The sequence below is a fragment of the Lactuca sativa genome, chromosome 6, assembly GCF_002870075.4.
Source record: "Lactuca sativa cultivar Salinas chromosome 6, Lsat_Salinas_v11, whole genome shotgun sequence".
NCBI classification, from domain to species: domain Eukaryota; kingdom Viridiplantae; phylum Streptophyta; class Magnoliopsida; order Asterales; family Asteraceae; genus Lactuca; species Lactuca sativa.
In genome coordinates this window covers 99,177,873-99,197,268 of record NC_056628.2, presented here as the reverse complement: position 1 = coordinate 99,197,268, position 19,396 = coordinate 99,177,873, and positions in this window count along the sequence as shown.

The following is a 19,396-nucleotide window of genomic DNA, read 5'->3' as shown; positions in this document are numbered from 1 at the left end:
GAGATGGTGCCTCTTCTAGTGGGACCAAAGTTGATCCCGCTAAGCCCTGCCCTAACCCGAAGGAGGTAGAGTGCCACCACTGCCACAAGATAGGACATTGGAAGAGAAGCTGCCCAGAGTACCTACAAGCCATCAAGGAAGGAAAGATCAAGCCATCTTTCGCAGGTATATACACAATTAAATCTAACGATTCTAATCATGCTATTTCTTGGGTTCTTGATATTGGTTGTGGTTATCACATTTGTTCTAATGTGCAGGGACTAAGAAGAAGTAAAGATGTGGAGCAAGGAAGGATCAATCTAATCATGGGGAACAGAAGATCGTCGCCTGTGACCAAGATTGGAGTGTATTCTTTAGTGATTAGGAATAATTTATGTTTAGATTTGAACAATTGTTGCTATTCGCCAGAAATGGCTAGAAACATCATTTCATTTCATGGTTTATATAGACAAGGTTTTAGATTTTCTTTTAATAATGAGAATGGTTCTATTTTGGCTTATCTAAATGGTGTCTTTTACTTTGAAGCTATACCGTGTAATGGAATTTATGAAACTGTCATGATTGTTGATAACTTAGGAAATGATGTTTTGAACATAGATTCTTCCACTAGTATGGATAAAGCATCCTTGTGGCATTGTCGTCTTGGACATGTCAACAAGAAACGCATAGCCCAACTCCAAAAGGATGGAGTGCTGGAGTCATTTGACCTTAGGGAAGATGACACATGCGAGTCTTGTTTACTTGGAAAAATGACTAAGTCACCCTTCACAAGTACGTGTGAAAGGGGTGAGGGTCTATTGGACTTAATACATACCGATGTATGTGGACCGTTTAGATCAACCACGAAGGATGGGAACCGCTTCTACGTGACTTTTACCGATGATTATAATAGATATGGGTATATCTATTTAATCAAGCAAAAGTCAGAAACCTTTGAAAAGTTCAAAGAGTTCAAGAATGAAGTGGAGAATCAATTGGGCAGGAAAATCAAGATGCTTCGATCCGATCGAGGAGGAGAGTACCTAAGTCTTGAATTCCACGATTATCTCAAGGAGTGTGGAATAGTTTCGCAATTGACGCCTCCTAGGACACCGCAGTTGAATGGTGTGGCAGAAAGGCGTAATCGAACCTTATTGGATATGGTTCGCTCTATGATGAGTCGTGCTTCACTACCTATCTCTTTTTGGGGGTATGCCTTAGAGACTGCAGCCCATATCCTTAACCGAGTCCCTACTAAGAAGGTTTCGAAAACACCTCACGAGATGTGGACAGGGAAAGCTCCCTCGTTGGCACATATCAAGGTTTGGGGTTGCGAGGCTTTCGTAAGACGATATACTCACGACAAGCTCGAACCTCGAAGTGAGCGATGTATTTTCATCGGCTACCCGCAGACATCCTTTGGATATCTCTTCTATAGACCGAAGGACAATGTTGTCTTTGTTGCGAGGAGAGGAGTTTTTCGAGAGCAAGAACTCATAGGCCAAGGAGACAGTGGGAGGCAAATCGAGCTTGAAGAGATTCAAGAGTCGATAGATGAAGGAACCTCTACCGCTAGCACTCAACCCGAGGAGGAAACTTCGGTTGAACCGATTGACGAGTCCTTACCTCTTAGACGTTCCGATAGAGTTAGAGTTCATCCCCAGTTTTATGGTTTTCATATTACTACCGAAGGGGACACGTATATTAGTGATGGTACACTAATAAATCTCGATGAACCTAATAGCTATAAGGAAGCCATGGCAGGCCCGGAGTCTGCAAAATGGAAAGAGGCAATGGATAGCGAGATCCAATCCATGTATGATAACCAAGTTTGGAATTTGGTTGATTACGTGCCCGGACGTAAGACCGTTGGGTGCAAATGGATCTTCAAGAAGAAGACCGACGTGGATGGAAACATACACACATATAAAGCGCGATTGGTTGCGAAGGGCTTTACTCAAACTCCCGGAGTTGACTATGATGAGACCTTCTCACCAGTTGCGAAGATAAAATCTATTAGAATGATGCTAGCTATTGCCGCATTTCATGATTATGAGATTTGGCAAATGGATGTCAAGACTGCTTTCCTTAACGGAAAGTTGGCTGAGGATGTTAACATGGCTCATCCAGAGGGGTTTGTGGATCCGAAGCATTCGAATAGAGTGTGTAAGCATGAGAAGTCAATTTATGGACTTAAGCAAGCATCTCGCAGATGGAATCTTTGCTTCGATGAGAAAGTCAAAGAGTTTGGATTTGTACGAAGCGAAGACGAATCATGTGTATATGTCAAAGCCAGTGGGAGTATAGTAAGCTTCCTCGTTCTATATGTCGATGACATATTACTCATAGGAAACGACATCCCGACTCTGCAGGAGGTTAAGTCCTGGCTCGGGAAGTGCTTCGCTATGAAGGACCTCGGAGAGACTTCTTACATTTTGGGAATAAGGATAGTAAGAGAAAGAAGTAAGAGACTAATTGGACTTAGTCAGAATACTTACTTAGAGAGGGTACTAAAACGTTTTAGTATGGAGAACTCGAAGAAGGGAGAATTACCGATACAAAGTAATGCCAAGTTGAGTAAGACTCAAAGTCCGAGTACCGAATCTGAGATAGCAGAAATGAGCCGAGTACCATACGCTTCCGCAGTTGGCTCAATCATGTACGCTATGACTTGTACTCACCCTGATGTAGCCTTCGCTTTGAGCATGGTTAGCAGATATCAAGGGAATCCTGGCAGAGCACATTGGATTGCCATGAAGAATATCCTTAAGTACCTTCGGAGGACGAAGGAATGGTTCTTAGTCCTTGGAGGGAGTGATGACTTGAAGGTGCGAGGGTATAGTGACGCCAATTTTCAGACCGACAGGGACAACTACCGTTCGCAGTCGGGCTGGGTCTTTACCCTAAATGGAGGAGCAGTGACATGGAATAGTTCCAAGCAGGAAACCGTAGCTGATTCAACGTGCAAATCAGAGTACATTGTAGCGAGCGAAGCGTCGAAGGAGGCAATATGGCTAAAGAACTTCATTGGTGATCTTGGAGTTGTTCCTGCCATAAAGGAGCCCATGGAGATTTTCTGTGATAACGAAGGAGCGGTTGACTTGACCAAGGAACTGAGGGATCATGGTAGATCAAGACATATCGACAGAAAATATCACTTCATTAGACATCGTGTAGAAGAAGGAAAACTCGTAGTGAAGAGGATATCATCAGAAGATAACCCAGCAGATCCGCTTATGAAGGGACTAAGTAGGGTTAAGCACTTGCAGCATGCTAGGAGTATTGGGCTGAAGGATGATATTAGCATAGATTAGATAGTATTAGAAACGTGAAATAGATAAATGTAATTAACATTTGATGATTAAATAAAGGAGTTTTATTTATGAGTAATGTTACTATCTTATGTTAATTGTTTAACTATTGTTTCACTTTGCATGTTTTGACTTCCAGAATAATTGAGTTTATTAGGAATAATCGAATTGTTCAAAATTGTCCACAATCGTTCATATGATGGAAGTAGATATGAATGAAGATTGTCATGAATTGGTGTGTAGATTGTCTAAATGGTGTTAGACATAGCAAAGAGTTGATGCAACGTTCATGAGTGCTTATGAACTAGTTTTGAGCATTGGAACAAACCCGCGCTTGCTGGAATCACCTTATGGAATATGATATAAAAGGGTGATCGCAAGACGATAATATCATATAGTCTTAAAACCTAGATATATGGTTTGTTATTTGTTAATTTATTGTGCATTGATAATGCGAAAACGCATCAGTAACTCGATGTTATAAAACGCATTGTTGTATATAGTTGGTTAATGAATAAGTAAATGCATATAAGTCGAAGTTTATCTGTAACTTTTATCTAAGAAGGTAAAAGCGATATCTCGGCCGCTCGATGATTTGATTTGACTTATGTGCCGGGCCCGGTCAGAACTGAATTGTTGTGTTCGATTAAGTTCTATGTCAAATAAATCAGAGATCGAGAAACCTAAATGCTTGACTAACAATTCCATAGGATTGCCAGCATGATATCTAACAGAGGACTGTACGATCCCTTATCTAAAGGACAAGATTGATTAGATCAGAGTTTGACAGCGTCTTTGAGAGCTACGATTGCAAATCGAATTTTACTTGTGCATATAGTTACTAGACTTATCCAAGTAGGAGACTGTTGGAATAGTGTCTAAGGCTGCAACTGTATTAGGCAAGTATTTGACCCGGTTGTGCATGGTCCTTTTGGGTTGCCTTCACCATAGCAACTTGATAGGATGATTTATTATGAGAGAATAAATATTATTAATATATTATGAGAATAATATAAAGAATAATATATTGTTATTTGATTAATATAAGTCATAGAATTAATTGGAATTAATTTGGTGACTTAAAGAGATTAATTAAATAAAAGGGTATAAACTGTCAATTGTTTGATAGTTAAACTTTAGACTGTAAATCCATATTGGATAGATAGTGGACGGATTCTAGAAGCTATGGATAGCTTCAAATCGTCCAAGGCTATCTAAGGAATGGATTTGGATTGCTTTAAGAGAAGATTATCCAATTAGGGTTTAAGCTGTAACCCTTAAGGAGTCTACAAGTATAAATAGACCCTATGGCAAAGGGAAATTGGCACTTCATTAAGAATAGAGAACCTCTGGCCAATTTCCTCCTAGCCCCTCTCTCCCAAATCATCCTCCTTGCTATTTGGTGTTTGTAAGCCATTAGAGGAGTGACAATTGTGACTCTAGAGCTCCAAGACAACAAGATCAAGCAAGAGATTCAAAGGTATGATTCCAGATCTGATTTAGTGTTGTTCTTATACCTAATTAGTTATTAGAAGTCTTGGATTCAAAGCATGTTTAGTTAGAAAGCCTAGATCCAAGCATTAGGGTTTTGCATGCGCACATAGGAAAGTTCTTATGGCTAAAACCCATCAACTTCTTCAAGAACCTGGAAGTGAAACGCACATCTCGATCTGACACAATCGGGATCGATAAACCATGCTGCGATACCACCTCCCTTAGATACACCTCTGCCAGCCTCTCTACGGAAGAGCTCTCACTGATAGCAAGGAAGTGAGCGCTCTTCATCAACCGGTCAACGATCACCCAAATTGCGTCAACACCTTTCGCGGTCCTCGGCAATTTGGTGATAAAATCTATAGAAATTTGTCCCCACTTCCACTGGGGAACCTCAAGTGGCTGCAACTTGCCATGCGGACGCTGGTGCTCAGCCTTAACCCTGCGACCGGTCAAGCACCTCTCAACGAACCATGCTATATCCCTCCTCATACAGGTCCACCCATACTCTCTCTTCATGTCCTAATACATCTTAGTGGCCCCTGGATGAATTGAAAACCTCGATCTATGCGCCTCCTCCATCATAATGGTACGCGCTCCACCCTCAAACGGTACCCAAATCCGAACCTGAAAGGTCAAAAGCCCTCAGCTATTGGTAATGAACTTAGATACCTACCCGATCACCCACTCTCTCTTGCGGTTCTTCGGTAACACGACCTCCGCCTGAGCCTCCTGAATGGTGTCCAACACCGGCGTCATAACTATCAGCCGCATACAAATATCTCGAATCGGGGCACTTTCTGCCCTACGACTCAGAGCATCAGCTACAACATTAGCTTTGCCCGGGTGGTACAGGATCTCACAATCGTAATCCTTTACCACATCCAACCATCTCCTCTGACTCATATTCAGGTTGGGCTGATCCATCAAATACTTCAAACTCTTGTGGTCCGTGTATATGGTACACCGAACCCCATACAGGTAGTGACGCCAGATCTTGAGAGCAAACACCACTGCCCCCAACTCCAGATCGTGGGTGGGATACCTCGTCTCATGAGGCTTCAGCTGCCTCAATGCATATGTTGTCACGTGCCCTCTCTGCATTAGCACTGAACCTAAACCCGATATCGATGCGTCACAATATACCACAAAATCTTCCATTCCATCCGGGAGGGCTAACACCGGGGCTTCTCATAATTTGGTGAAGCGTCTCGAATGAGGCCTGCTGCTCTGGACCCCAACTAAAAGTCATGCCCTTCTGGGTCAACCTGGTGAGATGAATCGCAATCTTGGAGAAATCCATGATAAATCTCCAATAGTTTTCGCCCAATCCCAGAAAGCTCCTGATCTCGGTGGGGGATCTCGGCACCCCCAGCTCATCACCGCCTCAATCTTGGCCGGGTCGACCAATATCCCTTTCTGGTTAACGTGGTGTCCCAAGAACTAGACCTCTCGCAACCAGAAATCACACTTGGAGAATTTGCCGAAATGCCTCTCCGTCCTCAATACCCCGAGAATCTCTCTCAGATGCTCCTTATGCTGCTCTCTAGATCTTGAATACACCAATATGTCATCGATGAAAACGATCACTGAACGATCCAACATCGGCCTGCACACCCTGTTCATGAGATCCATGAATGCTGCCGGTGCATTGGTCAGCCCAAAACGCGTCACTACGAACTCGTAATGCCCATAACGAGTTCTGAATGCCGTCATTTGGATATCCTCATCCTGCACTCTCATCTGATGATACGCAGACCTCAAATCAATATTGGAGAACCAAGATGCTCCCTACAATTGATCGAATAGATCATCGATCCTCGGTAAAGGATAACGGTTCTTGACCGTCAACTTGTTCACTCACAGTAATCAATGCACATCCGGTGTGAACCATCCTTCTTCTTGACAAAAAGGATCGGCGCTCCCTAAGGCGAGCTACTCGGTCTGATAAATCCCTTCCCCAGCAGCTCCTAAAGCTGTGAGGATAACTCCTGTATCTCTGGCGGCGCAAGGCGATAGGATGCCTTGGCAATAGGCACCACTCCCGGAACTAAATCAATGCGAAACTCCACTTGCCTCTCGGGAGGCACACCCAACAACTCCTCGGGGAAAACGTCCGGGAACTCTCGCACTATTAGTACCTCATCAACCGATCTCGGCCTCTCCGCTGCCACTTGTGTGTCCATCACGTAAGCCACAAACCCACTACAACCCTGTTGTAGACTCTGCCTCGCCCTTGCAGCTGAACAGAATGCTGACTCAGAATGGGATCCTCACCGTACACCGTAAGTACTCCCCCACTAGGGTCTCGTATCATCACCAACTGTACTCGCAGTCTATAACAGCCCAAAAACGGCTCAACCAATCCATGCCCACTATAATACAAACGTCCCCCATCAAAATTGGGACAGATCAATCGGGAACTCAACACCGAAGATCTCGAGTAAAGATCCCCGAATCACCTCAGTAGCATAAACCGCTCGCTCGTCAGCTATGGAAACCCAAAGAGGCCGACTCAACGCCTCTCGACAAATACTGATGTGATGACTAAAAGCTAACGACACAAAGGATCGACTCGCACCCGAGTCAAATAACACCAAGGCAGGTACATAATTCACAAGAAAAGTACCTATACATATCATAATATAAGCACAATATCTCAAACTTAAAATAAATAGAGGAAAGAATACATACTAGCCACAACGTCGGGCGCTACACGGACCTCCTCCACTGTCAACTGGAACGCTCTCCCGCGAGCCTTTGGTGCCTCGGCCTTTGCTGTCCGGATCTCGGTAGCTCGGGCAGCAAGTGCAGATCCCTATGCCGATCCCTGCAGTAGCTGTGGGCACTCAGCCTTCCGATGACCGGTCTGGTTGCAATGAAAGCAAACCGAGAACCCCTTAGGGAAATCCCTCGCGTAATGCCCCTCCTTCCCATACTTGTAACACACCCCAACTCTACACACCCCCTCGTGACTCTTTCCGCACTTCCCACAAGTGCGGCCCTTCGGACCCCCAGATCTCGAATCAGCGGGCTTTTCCCTCTTGGCTACCAGCTGCGCCTGTACCGGTCGCCTATCCCTCATCTGAGACTCAACCTCCTCCCTGACCCGAGTCTCCAGCTCAATCTCCCTCTTCCGGGCATTTTCCTGGAGCTCAGGAAATGTACGGTATGATGAGTTCACCACAATCTCATGAATATCCCTCCTCAGAATGCTCAAGTACCAACTCATACGTGCCTACTCGATAGACACGTGCTCAGGGCAAAACAACGCCCTCTCGTGAAACATCCTCGTAATCACTGTCACAGACTCAGTTCCCTGCTTGAGGGACAAGAACTCCTTGGCTAGACGTTCCCTCTCCACAGGAGGAACATACTCATCTCGAAACATCACGATGAACCTCTCCCAGGTCACCGCGGTAAGCTCTGCAGTAGTAAAGTCCGCCGTCACAAATTTCCACCAGTCCTTCGCCCCCAACCAAAGCTGGTTCAGTGCAAAGCGTATCCTCAGATGCTCCGGACACAAGCAAGTGTAGAAGCATCCCTCGATGTCAGAAATCCATCTCATCGTAGCAATCGGATCCTGAGTCCCATCAAACTCCGGTGGCTTCGTGTTATTGAACTCCCGGTACAGCAACGAGTCACCTCCCTGTGGCCTGGCAGCAGCAATGGCTGCGGTGGCCGCAGCAACAGCAGCATCAGTAAGAGCAGCATACCGCTCACTAAAAGTCTCGATCAACGTGGTCTTGATAGACCCAAACATCTTCGATATCTCAGCTTGTATGGCCGCAGCCACCTCCTCATGAATCATCCGGCGAATCTCTTCATCCCTGACACTGCTGCTCTCTGGAGTGTGGTGCATACTCACCATGATGTCTCTGAAATACAACGTAAAAATATCAGAGACTCGTTCGAGTGTACTCACAATCAATAACTCAACCCTATTTGCTCCCCGGTACCCCAAGGATTCTTACTTGGACAACACACTGATCCGGTGTCTCCAGTAGTACGGGACCTATACTACCTTCCACACCACATCAACATTCATCCCAAGTCCTCCTCCTAGGATTCCAAATCACAAGTACTCTATATCTTTCTAAACATAGTCTTCCCTTTGCTAGACTTCTCATAAACTCCTCACTACTACCTACTCACTCTCATAGCATCTCATAGTAGCAACAATCTCCTAGGCTAAGGCATCACAAATCAGGCCACTCTAGTCCTAAATATGAATACCTAGCCTACTCTATCATGCATAACATATCATATCATAACTCTTAACACATAATGTAAGGGTATTTTGGGAAATCACCGTTCGAGCGCTAGCTGATCGTACACACCGCTCTGCTCTGCTCGTTTCAAAACCTTTTACTCTTTTAGAAAAATTGTTTGATTTATGAAAAATTTCTCAAATCCTCAGTCTGAGTTCAGATACATCCGAAGGTGCATCCGAATCCCTCAAACCAAGCTTCTGATACCAACTTGTAACAACGTAAATTTTCAAAACAATTTTTCATTTTTCAAACATACATTTACTCATAAAATAATGTCATAACATAATGTATCAAATGTTATCATCACAAAACATATCGTAGAATCTCAAAACATAAACTCCACGAGTGTGTACGGATCATGTCGGCGCCTTCCCGCGATCATCACTAGAACCTGAAACACATAACACAACAACTGTAAGCATAAATGCTTAGTGAGTTCCCCAAAATACCACATACAACACATACGCCACACAAGGTTATAGTACGACCCTCCGGTCGATGTGTCTCAGCGGGACCCTCCAGTCCCGTAGCTCGTTGGATCCTCTGGTCCGGTCATAGCTCGTTGGACCCTTCGGTCCGGTCTATATCGTTGGACCCTCCGGTCCGGTCTACACAATTCGTAGCATACATATATCAAAGCACATAATCGCAAACATACACATAGCACACAAGACCCTCCAGTCTACACTTAGATACCACTGATAAGATTAAAACTTAATCTTGAAGATCGATTAGATCTTAAACAGGTAAATAAAGATTAAACAGCAAGAACACGAAAACAATAAACAACTCAAGAATGAATCAAATGTGTCGAATGATTATAAAACAACCCTCAGAAGAGCTCGACAAAGAACATCAACTGTAGAGGGTTAGAAGGTTTACAGGAACGATAATGAAAATCAAAGCTATCGTAATTCTCTATCTTGTATTCTAGATCGTTAACCTAATATGCATGCAAGCATATTGTTATATAGTAAACCTAACAGGCTCACGGTTGGAGAGGCCCAAACCGGAGTACAAAACTATTGGACTATTAGCCGAGCCCAATGACGCAATACTAAACAAATCTACAACCCAACAATCTCCCCCTTTGCGTCAATTGGAGCGAGATCTTCACTTCTTACTTGGGCCAGCAGCAGCGGCAGGTACCTTCTTCTTTACAGTCTGAAACAGACGAGAGATAAGAGCAAGTATCGTTTGTCTGAATCTGATGTACCATTGAATCATATCGTTGAAGTATTTGATATCATCCGCTGCATTCTCTTTACACCGATGGATGATCTCCAGCACATGCTCTAGACAAGCAGTGGTATAAAGATGTTTATCCGCTAAGGAAAAGAGACATTTCTGTCCTTCTGCTCTAGTGAACATGACCGAATTATGCCTCGGGTCAATCTTGCCCATCTTCATCTGGTTCAGATCACTGGCTGAGCCAACAGGAGATATCTTCGGTTTCTTCTTGAAGACAGTGGCTACCTCCTGATCCATCAAGGCGACCTCCATGATATAGCATACTAACATCCTTTTGAGATGGTCTATAATCGGACCATATTCAGCTTCATTCGTCAAGAGGATGTTATGCAGAACAATCCAGTCATGGGGGTTGAGGTTCGGTAGATCTGCTAAGGATATAAGATGTTCGGTTCTTGCAGACCCTCATATCACCCTGAACCGAACGTTGATGAATCTCCCTTCGGTATATGGCTTTAAAACCCGAACATTAACGATCTTCTGAGCGCTCCATGTTTGGTACTGTGGTTGAGCAGCCTTCAGATAGAATTCGATTAACTCCCTATCAACCTCAGGATTAGGATGAGGGACTTCAAAAATGTTGGAGAAGGCGTGGAAGATAAACGCCTTTCGGGTCAAGGGCATATCGAACTGCGAATCGACAGAATTGTAGCAGTCGAAGGAGATCACCGGTTTGAGCCATAGGATGCTTGGAGTATCTATGGCCTCCTTTATCATTCTCTCCCGAGTCCAAGCAGGGAAAAGAGTCTTCCTGCTCTCGAGGAGATCGTGGGCTTCTTTCTTCTTGCGTTCGGCTTCATCAGCTTCTCGCGCCACACGAACGTTATCATTTTCAACATTGCGACTATTTTTGCGTTTCAGCAAGTCAGCAATGGTTTCTTTATCATCTTCATCTTCTTCCTCAGCTATTTTCTTCCCTTTATCCTTCACACCCGAACCCGAAGTTTGACCAGTCGAAGGAGGTTCGGTTGTGTGAGCAGCTTTTGAGGAAGGAGGTGGTTTCGATCCGGAATGCACTTCTCTCCCTTGTTTCGGAGTGGACACGAAACTAGGAAACCCTTCAATTTTGCTAAGAAGATCCAGGGCAGGAGTAAGTTTTTCAGCAAGGGTTCGCCTCACCGAATGATTGAGAATCGGATTGTGTGCTTCCAGGATGTTGGATAGGGCAGAGTGTACATCCGAAACACATGTTTTGATAACCTCCCGTTCGGATCGAAGAGCTTCAATCTGTTGCTGAGAGTTTGAAAGCTGAGCGCTCTTGATCTTGAGGGCGGTGGTTTTACTAGCAAGAACGTCCATTAACGAGTTTTCGGCAACGAGATCCTCTTGAAGTTTAGCGAGGCGCTCGTCAATGGAGGCACGAAGGGCCGAGTTGTCGTCGCTGATGGATTGGCGAAGGGTAGCGAACGACTTCAACTCCGTTGAGACGAACGTGGCCAATTGTTGAACGATTGGTTCCAAAGTTGTCTTTGTTGCATCAGCGCTCTCCTGTAAGGACTTTAACAGGGAAGAGGCTTTAGAGAATAGTTTATCGACTTTTGCGGTCGCTGCCTCACATGCTTTTGTGGAGGCGTCTATTGCTGCAGTGGCAGAGGCGACAGAATCATGCTGAGCCCTGGAGAAGGCATCAACAATCTTCTGAAGAGCGGCTTCAGAGAGAGAGGACTGAGTGTTGGAGGATGAAGCAAGAAGCAAGTCAACCTTCTCATTTAGCTCCTTAAGATTCTTCTTTGTTACTGGAGCATCGTCCTCGTCGTCGCTTTGGACCTGAAACGGACTAAAGTAGACCGAATCGAAGGTCATATTTTCCCCTCCAAGAAAAGGGTTATCTCCATCAGAGGCATGATCTGGAGATGTTGGGGGTGGTGAAGCTGGGGGTGTGGTGGGATGTGTAGGTTCAAGTTGAGTGTTGGTGGGGGTAGTTTCGGGTGGTGGTTGAGTGTGGATAGGTTCGGTTGTATGCTGGGTGTCAGTTGTATGAGGAGGTTCGGTTACATGTGGTGTTTCGGTTGCATTGGTATGAACCCCCGTATCAGATACGTTGGTTGTAACCTTTGCAGTTGTTGTAGTTGTATCTGTGAAAATGGGTGGTGGTATAGGGAAAGAGGGTTGAGGAATGGTGGTAGAGGGGTTTGTGGTTGGAATGGAAGTAGGGATTGTTTGAGTAGGTGAAAGAATGGGTGAGACATGGATTTCCATGTCTGGGGTAGGTGATCGGGGTGGGGTGTTGCCTCTTGGAGGGGTTTCGCCTCTTTGAGAGCCGTCCGCATCCGAACTCTCACCGTCTGAGTCACTCGAAGAGGAAGCGATTACAAGCTTTCGCTTCGGTTGAGTCTGCCGCCTCTTCGGCTGCGGGGACTGTGCAGCTTTGGTTGGTTTCCTCTTCCTGGGAGAAGGACCTTTAGCCCCTTTGGTCACTTGCTTCCCTTTATCTTCCTTTTTGCCCCTATTAACAGGCTTGTCAGCATCGTGGATGGATTTGAGCATTTCCTGTGTGAGTTCCCTAGGTCCAGACGCCTTGAACTCCTTAATAGTCCTAATGATCCTGCTGTCAGATGGAACATCGCCGTACATTGTCTCTGGAATGGAGCCAATGAAAGAAAACTTGGATGCATCTGAGACGATGATCTTCGTGGTATGAAAAGTACCGATCGAAGACATCGATGCACCGGCAGCAGTGGGGACATCGAACTTATCCATCGCCCACTTTGTGATGAGAGTCCAGAACCGGGCATACGACACCTCAAAATGTCGTGAAGAAGAAGAGAGGCTCTGGATGAGTTGTTGCCAAAGAACAAACCCATAGTCAAGATTGACACCGTTGTAGACGCCATACATTATTGACAAGAAGAGTCGACTAGAACCATCGGATCCTGAGCTCCGTTCAGATAAGCCCTTGAAGAGGACTGTGAACATGCCGTTCCACTGTGGCGGCAAGCAGGATTTTTTAAACTTCGCGACGGAGGTGAGCGCCTACGTGTACCCCATATTGTAAAACATGTTGTAAAGATGCCCAATGGGAATCGTCTCCGGATTAATCCTTGAAGGGTCAGCAGCAAACCCTAGCAGTGTACCAAATCGTTGCCTTGAAATCGAGGTCTTGTGATCAGAAACCTCGAAGAACACCCTATCGACTGCTTTATCATAATGTGCAGTCGCATACACCTGCGAGAGGAGCTCCATGGGCACAGACTCAACCCTAGAAAGTGCAGGAGCAATTTGTGAATACTTCAGGCACTCCATGATCGGAAACATGTAGGAATCGTACGCCTGAGGGGTTAGGTCGATCACCAAACACTGTTGAGGGCGAATGGGAAGGATGTGGGAAGTAGCGTGAATTGACGATGATTCTGCCATTGTTGAAGTTAGGAAGAAGAAGATGAACAGTAAAAGCTTTAGGGAATTTTTGCTCTCTTGGAAATTCGGATGCAGTAAAGAGGTAAATGGGAGTGGAGACTGCCTTTTATAGTGGGTGTAAGGAGAGAGAAAAATCTGTTCAAATCTTCTATGGAAATACGAAAAGGTTTTCCGGAATGACAGATGCGTGACAGTTAAGGCATGCGATGATCACGTAGGAGAGAGAGTGTCAGATTCCTAGGAACACGCCGCCCAACAAGCGCCGTTTCAGAAGAAACCGTTTCAATTCCACACGCGCCTTGATGTGCCAGAGAGGAACCACTTGAAATTCGCACACGCGTCCATTATGCCAGTTAAAGAATGGGCGTTTCAAATTCGCATGAGTCCCTTTTTAACCGCCGTTTGAAATTCAATCTTTTTATCTCCCGCCTGAGTCAGCAACCCTTCATCTTGGCGTTTAAATGGCATCTTTTGAATTAATTTCCCACGTGGATGATTGTTGACCACGTCTTAATAATTAACCACCAATGCAATAAAACAGCCTGTAATTATTAGTACCAGATTTTTGGAAAATCAAAGATTTTCGTGCTAAGAGTGTAAAAAGAAAAGAAATAAAGCAACTCTTTTTAGGAATAAACGTGATGTCAATAATGACACGAAACAAATGATCCCGGGCACGAATCTCTTCCTTCAAAGTCAAGAGAGACCTTAAAGTGTAAAGGTGGTTTCCCGTTAAATAACGATCAAACACTTATTAATAAGTGTTGAAAGGCTTCTTTTAATTAGGCTACTTAAGGTGGCTTTATCTTTGATTCAACAGTCCTAATCTTGAAATAAGATAGAAAGTGAACAAAGTATTTGTGAGACCGGTGTAGTCTGTTGAACAAGTAGGTAGGAATTAATTTTAAATTGGCTTGGAAAATATAAAATCTCAACAAAAAAATTAAAAACTGGATCCCAAGGGAAGAAATGTTATGGTGTTTAACAATTTCATAGGAATCACACAAAATAAAAATTTGAGATTTCATCAAGATACATCCGTCAATTCTTTGGTGAAAACTTGAGCAAATTTATTGTTCACCGTCAATTCAGATTTGGGGTTGAATTTTGGGTTTCACTCAGCTCGTAGTGGCACGAAACTGAGATCATAAACACAGTTGTTGTGTAACCATAAACCTCAGTGGTAATTTCTGAGAGTCTCAAGGGTTACGTTGATGAAACGAATGTAATGGAGAAATGTAATGGAGATGGTGTAAGAAATTAAAGTACCTCTGCTGCGAAAATAAGGACCAAGCAGAAAACTCTTATCTCATGTGAGAAGAGAGTGAGGTAGCTAACGATTAGAATAAATGTGATAGCCTAATTGGGAAGACAATGTTTGTTTATACCAAGTCATTAAGGCTATTATTCAGAATCTTATGAGGCTTGGGACACATACAGCAACATGCTTCTAGGGACACTTAAGTAATCCAACAATTATATCCCCATAAACGAACGAACACATAAATAAAATAAGAAAATATTTTTGGAGTTTTTGATATATATATAAAAAAAATTAAAAGAAAATAAAATAATAAAAAAAAGCAAGAAAAAAATAAGACTTAGAAAGAGTAAAAAAAACTTTGGAAAAATTTGGTAACCGAACCCGAACGTTCGGTTGGTTGCGGTTGAGAAAAGTTTTGAAAAACCGAACCCGAGCGTTCGGTTGGTTTCGGTTTTGGAATATTTTGAAAAACCGAACCCGAGCGTTCGGTTGGTTTCGGTTTTGGAAAATTTTGAAAAACCGAACCCAAGCGTTCGGTTGGTTTTGGTTTAAGAAAATTTTGAAAAACTGAACCCGAACCTTCGGTAGGTTTCGGTTTTGAAAATTTTTAGAAAACCAAGGAATTTAGGCTTGCAATAAGAAAATACTTTTGACAATAAGATAAACAACTTTGAACATGAAATGTACAACCAAGAAAACTACCTTTGTGGTGATGAGCGAGTCAGATTATGTAACCGAACCTGAACGTTCGGTCAATTTCGCTTCTTACGTTTGTGGTTGAGAGGTAGTTTGAGGTACTGACTTTGATTCCATCATACCTAGCCCTTGTAAAATTCTGTTGAATGATGCTTCAGGAAGAGCTTTGGTAAAGACGTCAGCCAGTTGATCAGTGGTTCGAACAAAGTGTACTTCAATGTTTCCATCTTCCACATGATCTTTGATGAAGTGATACCTCAGTGCTATGTGTTTGGTTTTGGAGTGTTGCACTGGGTTATGACAGATCCTAATTGCACTTTCAGAGTCACAATATAGTGGGATCTTCTTCATATTGAGTCTATAGTCTCGAAGTTGACTCTGGATCCAAATCACTTGAGAGGTGCAGGATGCAACGACTATGTATTCAGCTTTGGCAGTAGACAACGACACGCACGTTTGTTTCTTTGATTGCCAGCTAACCAACTTCCCGTCAAGGAATTGACAGCCGCCAGTGGTGCTTTTTCTGTCGAGTCCAAATCCTCCAAGGTCTGTATCTGAGTAGGCTTGAACGAAGAAGCCTGAGTTGGAAGGATACCATAGACCTAAGGAGGCCGTTCGCTTGAGATATCGTAAAATGTTCTTCACTGCAAGCATGTGAGGTTCGCGTGGGTTTGCCTGAAATCTAGCACAATAACACATAGAAAACATGATGCCAGGCCTGCTAGCAGTAAGATACATCAGAGAACCGATCATCTGGCGATATAGCGTAATATCAACTGCTGGCTTATCCAATGATGGAGTAAGCTTGGTGCCGAACGCCATTGGAACTTTAACCTTTGAATCTCCCATCATGCCAAATTTTGCTAAGAGAGTCTTCGTGTAAGCTTCCTGATTGATAAAGATGCCTTTGGGTCCCTGTCTAATGTTTAAGCCAAGGAAAAAGTTAATAGGACCCATTGAGCTCATTTCAAATTTAGTCTCCATCAGCTTTCTGAATTCAGCTGTTAGGCTGGGATTCGTTGAACCAAAGATGATATCATCGACATAAATTTGAACGATCATAAGGTGGTTACCTTCCTTTTTGCGAAAGAAGGTTGGGTCAACCGAACCTTGTTTGAATTTAGACATCTTTAAGAATTTAGTTAGCGTTTAATACCAGGCTCTCGGAGCTTGTTTGAGTCCATACACAGCTTTATCCAGAATGTAGCAATGATTAGGATACTTTTCGTTCACGAAACCAGGAGGTTGCTCCACGTACACTGTTTCTTCGAGTTCTCCATTAAGAAATGCACATTTGACGTCCATTTGGAAAACTTCAAAGTTTTTGTGGGCAGCATAAGCAAGAAATATTCTTACAGATTCCAGCCTAGCTACAGGAGCGAAAGTCTCTTCATAATCAATCCCTTCCTCCTGACAATATCCTTTTACTACCAGACGAGCTTTGTTCCGTATAACGTTCCCTTCCTTGTCCATTTTATTCCTAAAGACCCATTTGAGACCAACAACCGAGGCATCTGGAGGAGTTGGAATGAGGTGCCAGACTTTGTTCCTCTCGAATTCGTTTAGTTCATCTTGCATCGCTTGAACCCAATCGGAGTGATCGAGAGCAGTGTTAACTGTCTTCGGTTCAACTTTTGATACGAATGAGTTAAACATGCAAAATTCAACTTTGGAAAATAAGGATGTCTGTTTTGCCTTGAGTTGTGATCGGGTCAGAACCTTTTCAGAGACATCCCCAACCACTTGAGAGATAGGATGATCTCTGGTCCATTTGGTGAGGGTAGGGTAGTTTGGATCAAAGGTTGGGTCCAGTTCAGCATTGATCATTTCTTCTGGCTCGGACTGGCTTTCGTAGTCGTATGACATATCAGCTTGCTCCCCCTCGATGTGTGAGCTTTCAGGAATGCTTTGTGAAACTTGAGCTTCAGAGGTTTCTTGTGGTGCTGGGCTTTCAGGCGTTGATGCACCTTCGGATGGTGAAGCACTTTCGGTTGGAGAAGTACTTTCGGGAGCAGTTGGAGAGCTTGGCTCCCCCTAAACATGTGAGGTCGGCTGAGTTGATGATGGTTGATCCTCCCCCTCGACTGAAGCATCGTTTGATGGAGGTTCGTCAGAATTCGATCCCCCTTCATTCATTCTCCTGGCAGCTTCTTCGACAATTTGCTTCATGTGGTCTACCTTGTTGTCTGCTACGCCTGCTTCTGAGAGAGTAGCTTTCTCTGGTTCGTCAAATAGCTCCATAAACTTCTCGAATAGATTAGCGATCGAGACTGTGACTTGGCCAATTTGAGGAAAGATGTCCCCAGCAGTGTCTTCATTGGCCTTTAGCTTTTTGACATAGCAATCATCGAAAGTCACGTAGTAAGTCTCTTCGATTTTCCTCGAACGCTTGTTTAATACTCTGTATGCTTTGGAAGTGAGAGAGTAGCCCAGAAAGATTCCCTCGTCGGCTTTGAGATCGAACTTGTTGCGGTGTTCTTTAGAGTTAAAGATGAAACACCGTGAGCCGAACACGTGGAAAAATTTCACATTAGGCTTCCTATTGTTGAGAATCTCATAAGGTGTGGGCGTGAATCGCTTGTTGAGATAAGACTTGTTCTGTGTAAAACAAGCAGCAGAAATAGCATCAGCCTAAAAATAAAGAGGTAAGGAAGCGAAACTTAGCATGGTTCGGGCAGCTTCACACAAAGATCGGTTTCGTCTTTCAACAATTCCGTTCTGTTGAGGTGTGTAGGGAGCTGAGAAGTTGTGACTTATTCCCTTTTCTGCCAAGAATTCTTCAAATTCTCTATTTTTGAATTCCAGACCATTGTCGCTCCTGATGTTGCGAACCACCTTCTTCAGCTGTACTTCAATATGCTTGATGAACACTTTCAGCTTATGAGTCGCTTCAGATTTAAGCTTTAGAAAGAACACCTATGTAAATCGCGAAAAGTAATCAACAATAACAAGAATATACTTGCTACCACCGATGCTTTCGATAGATGATGGACCACACAAATCAATATGAAGTAATTCGAGTGGTTCAACAACTTTAGTGTTAATTATAGATGGATGACTTTGACGACTCTGCTTTCCCATTTCGCATGCAGCACACAAATGATCTCTATCGAACTTGAGCAATGGAAGACCTCGAACATGACCTCCAGTGACAAGTTTGTTGATATCTTTAAAGTTGAGATGAGAGAGTCTTCGGTGCCACAACCAGCTTTCATCAGATTGTGCTTTTGATAACAGGCATATAGCTGGGTTTCCTTTGATGGGTTTGAGGTTTAGAGGAAACATTTCACCCTTACGCTCCGATTTGAGAATAACTTTCTTTGTTTTCTTCTCAATAATTTCAAAACCCTCATCGTCGAATGAGACTTTGAGACCGGTGCCTCCAACAAGTTGAGATACACTGATGAGGTTGTGTTGTAGTCCTTCCACGTATGCCACCTTCCTTATAGTGAAATCACCATTGGTAATCATTCCGTATCCATTTATGGTGCCGAAGGAGTTGTTTCCAAACTTGACATTGCCACCATTTGTAAGAGACCTGTATTCCCTGAGCTCTTCTTTCCTCCCTGTCATGTGACGCGAGCAACCACTATCGATGTACCATTCTTCGTCAAACTGCTCGTCACTTATAACCTGCAAAAATTAAGCAGATTTAGGAACCCAAAGTTTCTTGGGTCCACGTGAGCCTTTCACAGGTACAGGAATAGTAAGAGAGATGTCAACAAGATATGTTCGTTTTATTAGTGTTGTTTCATCTTTCTTTTTTATGG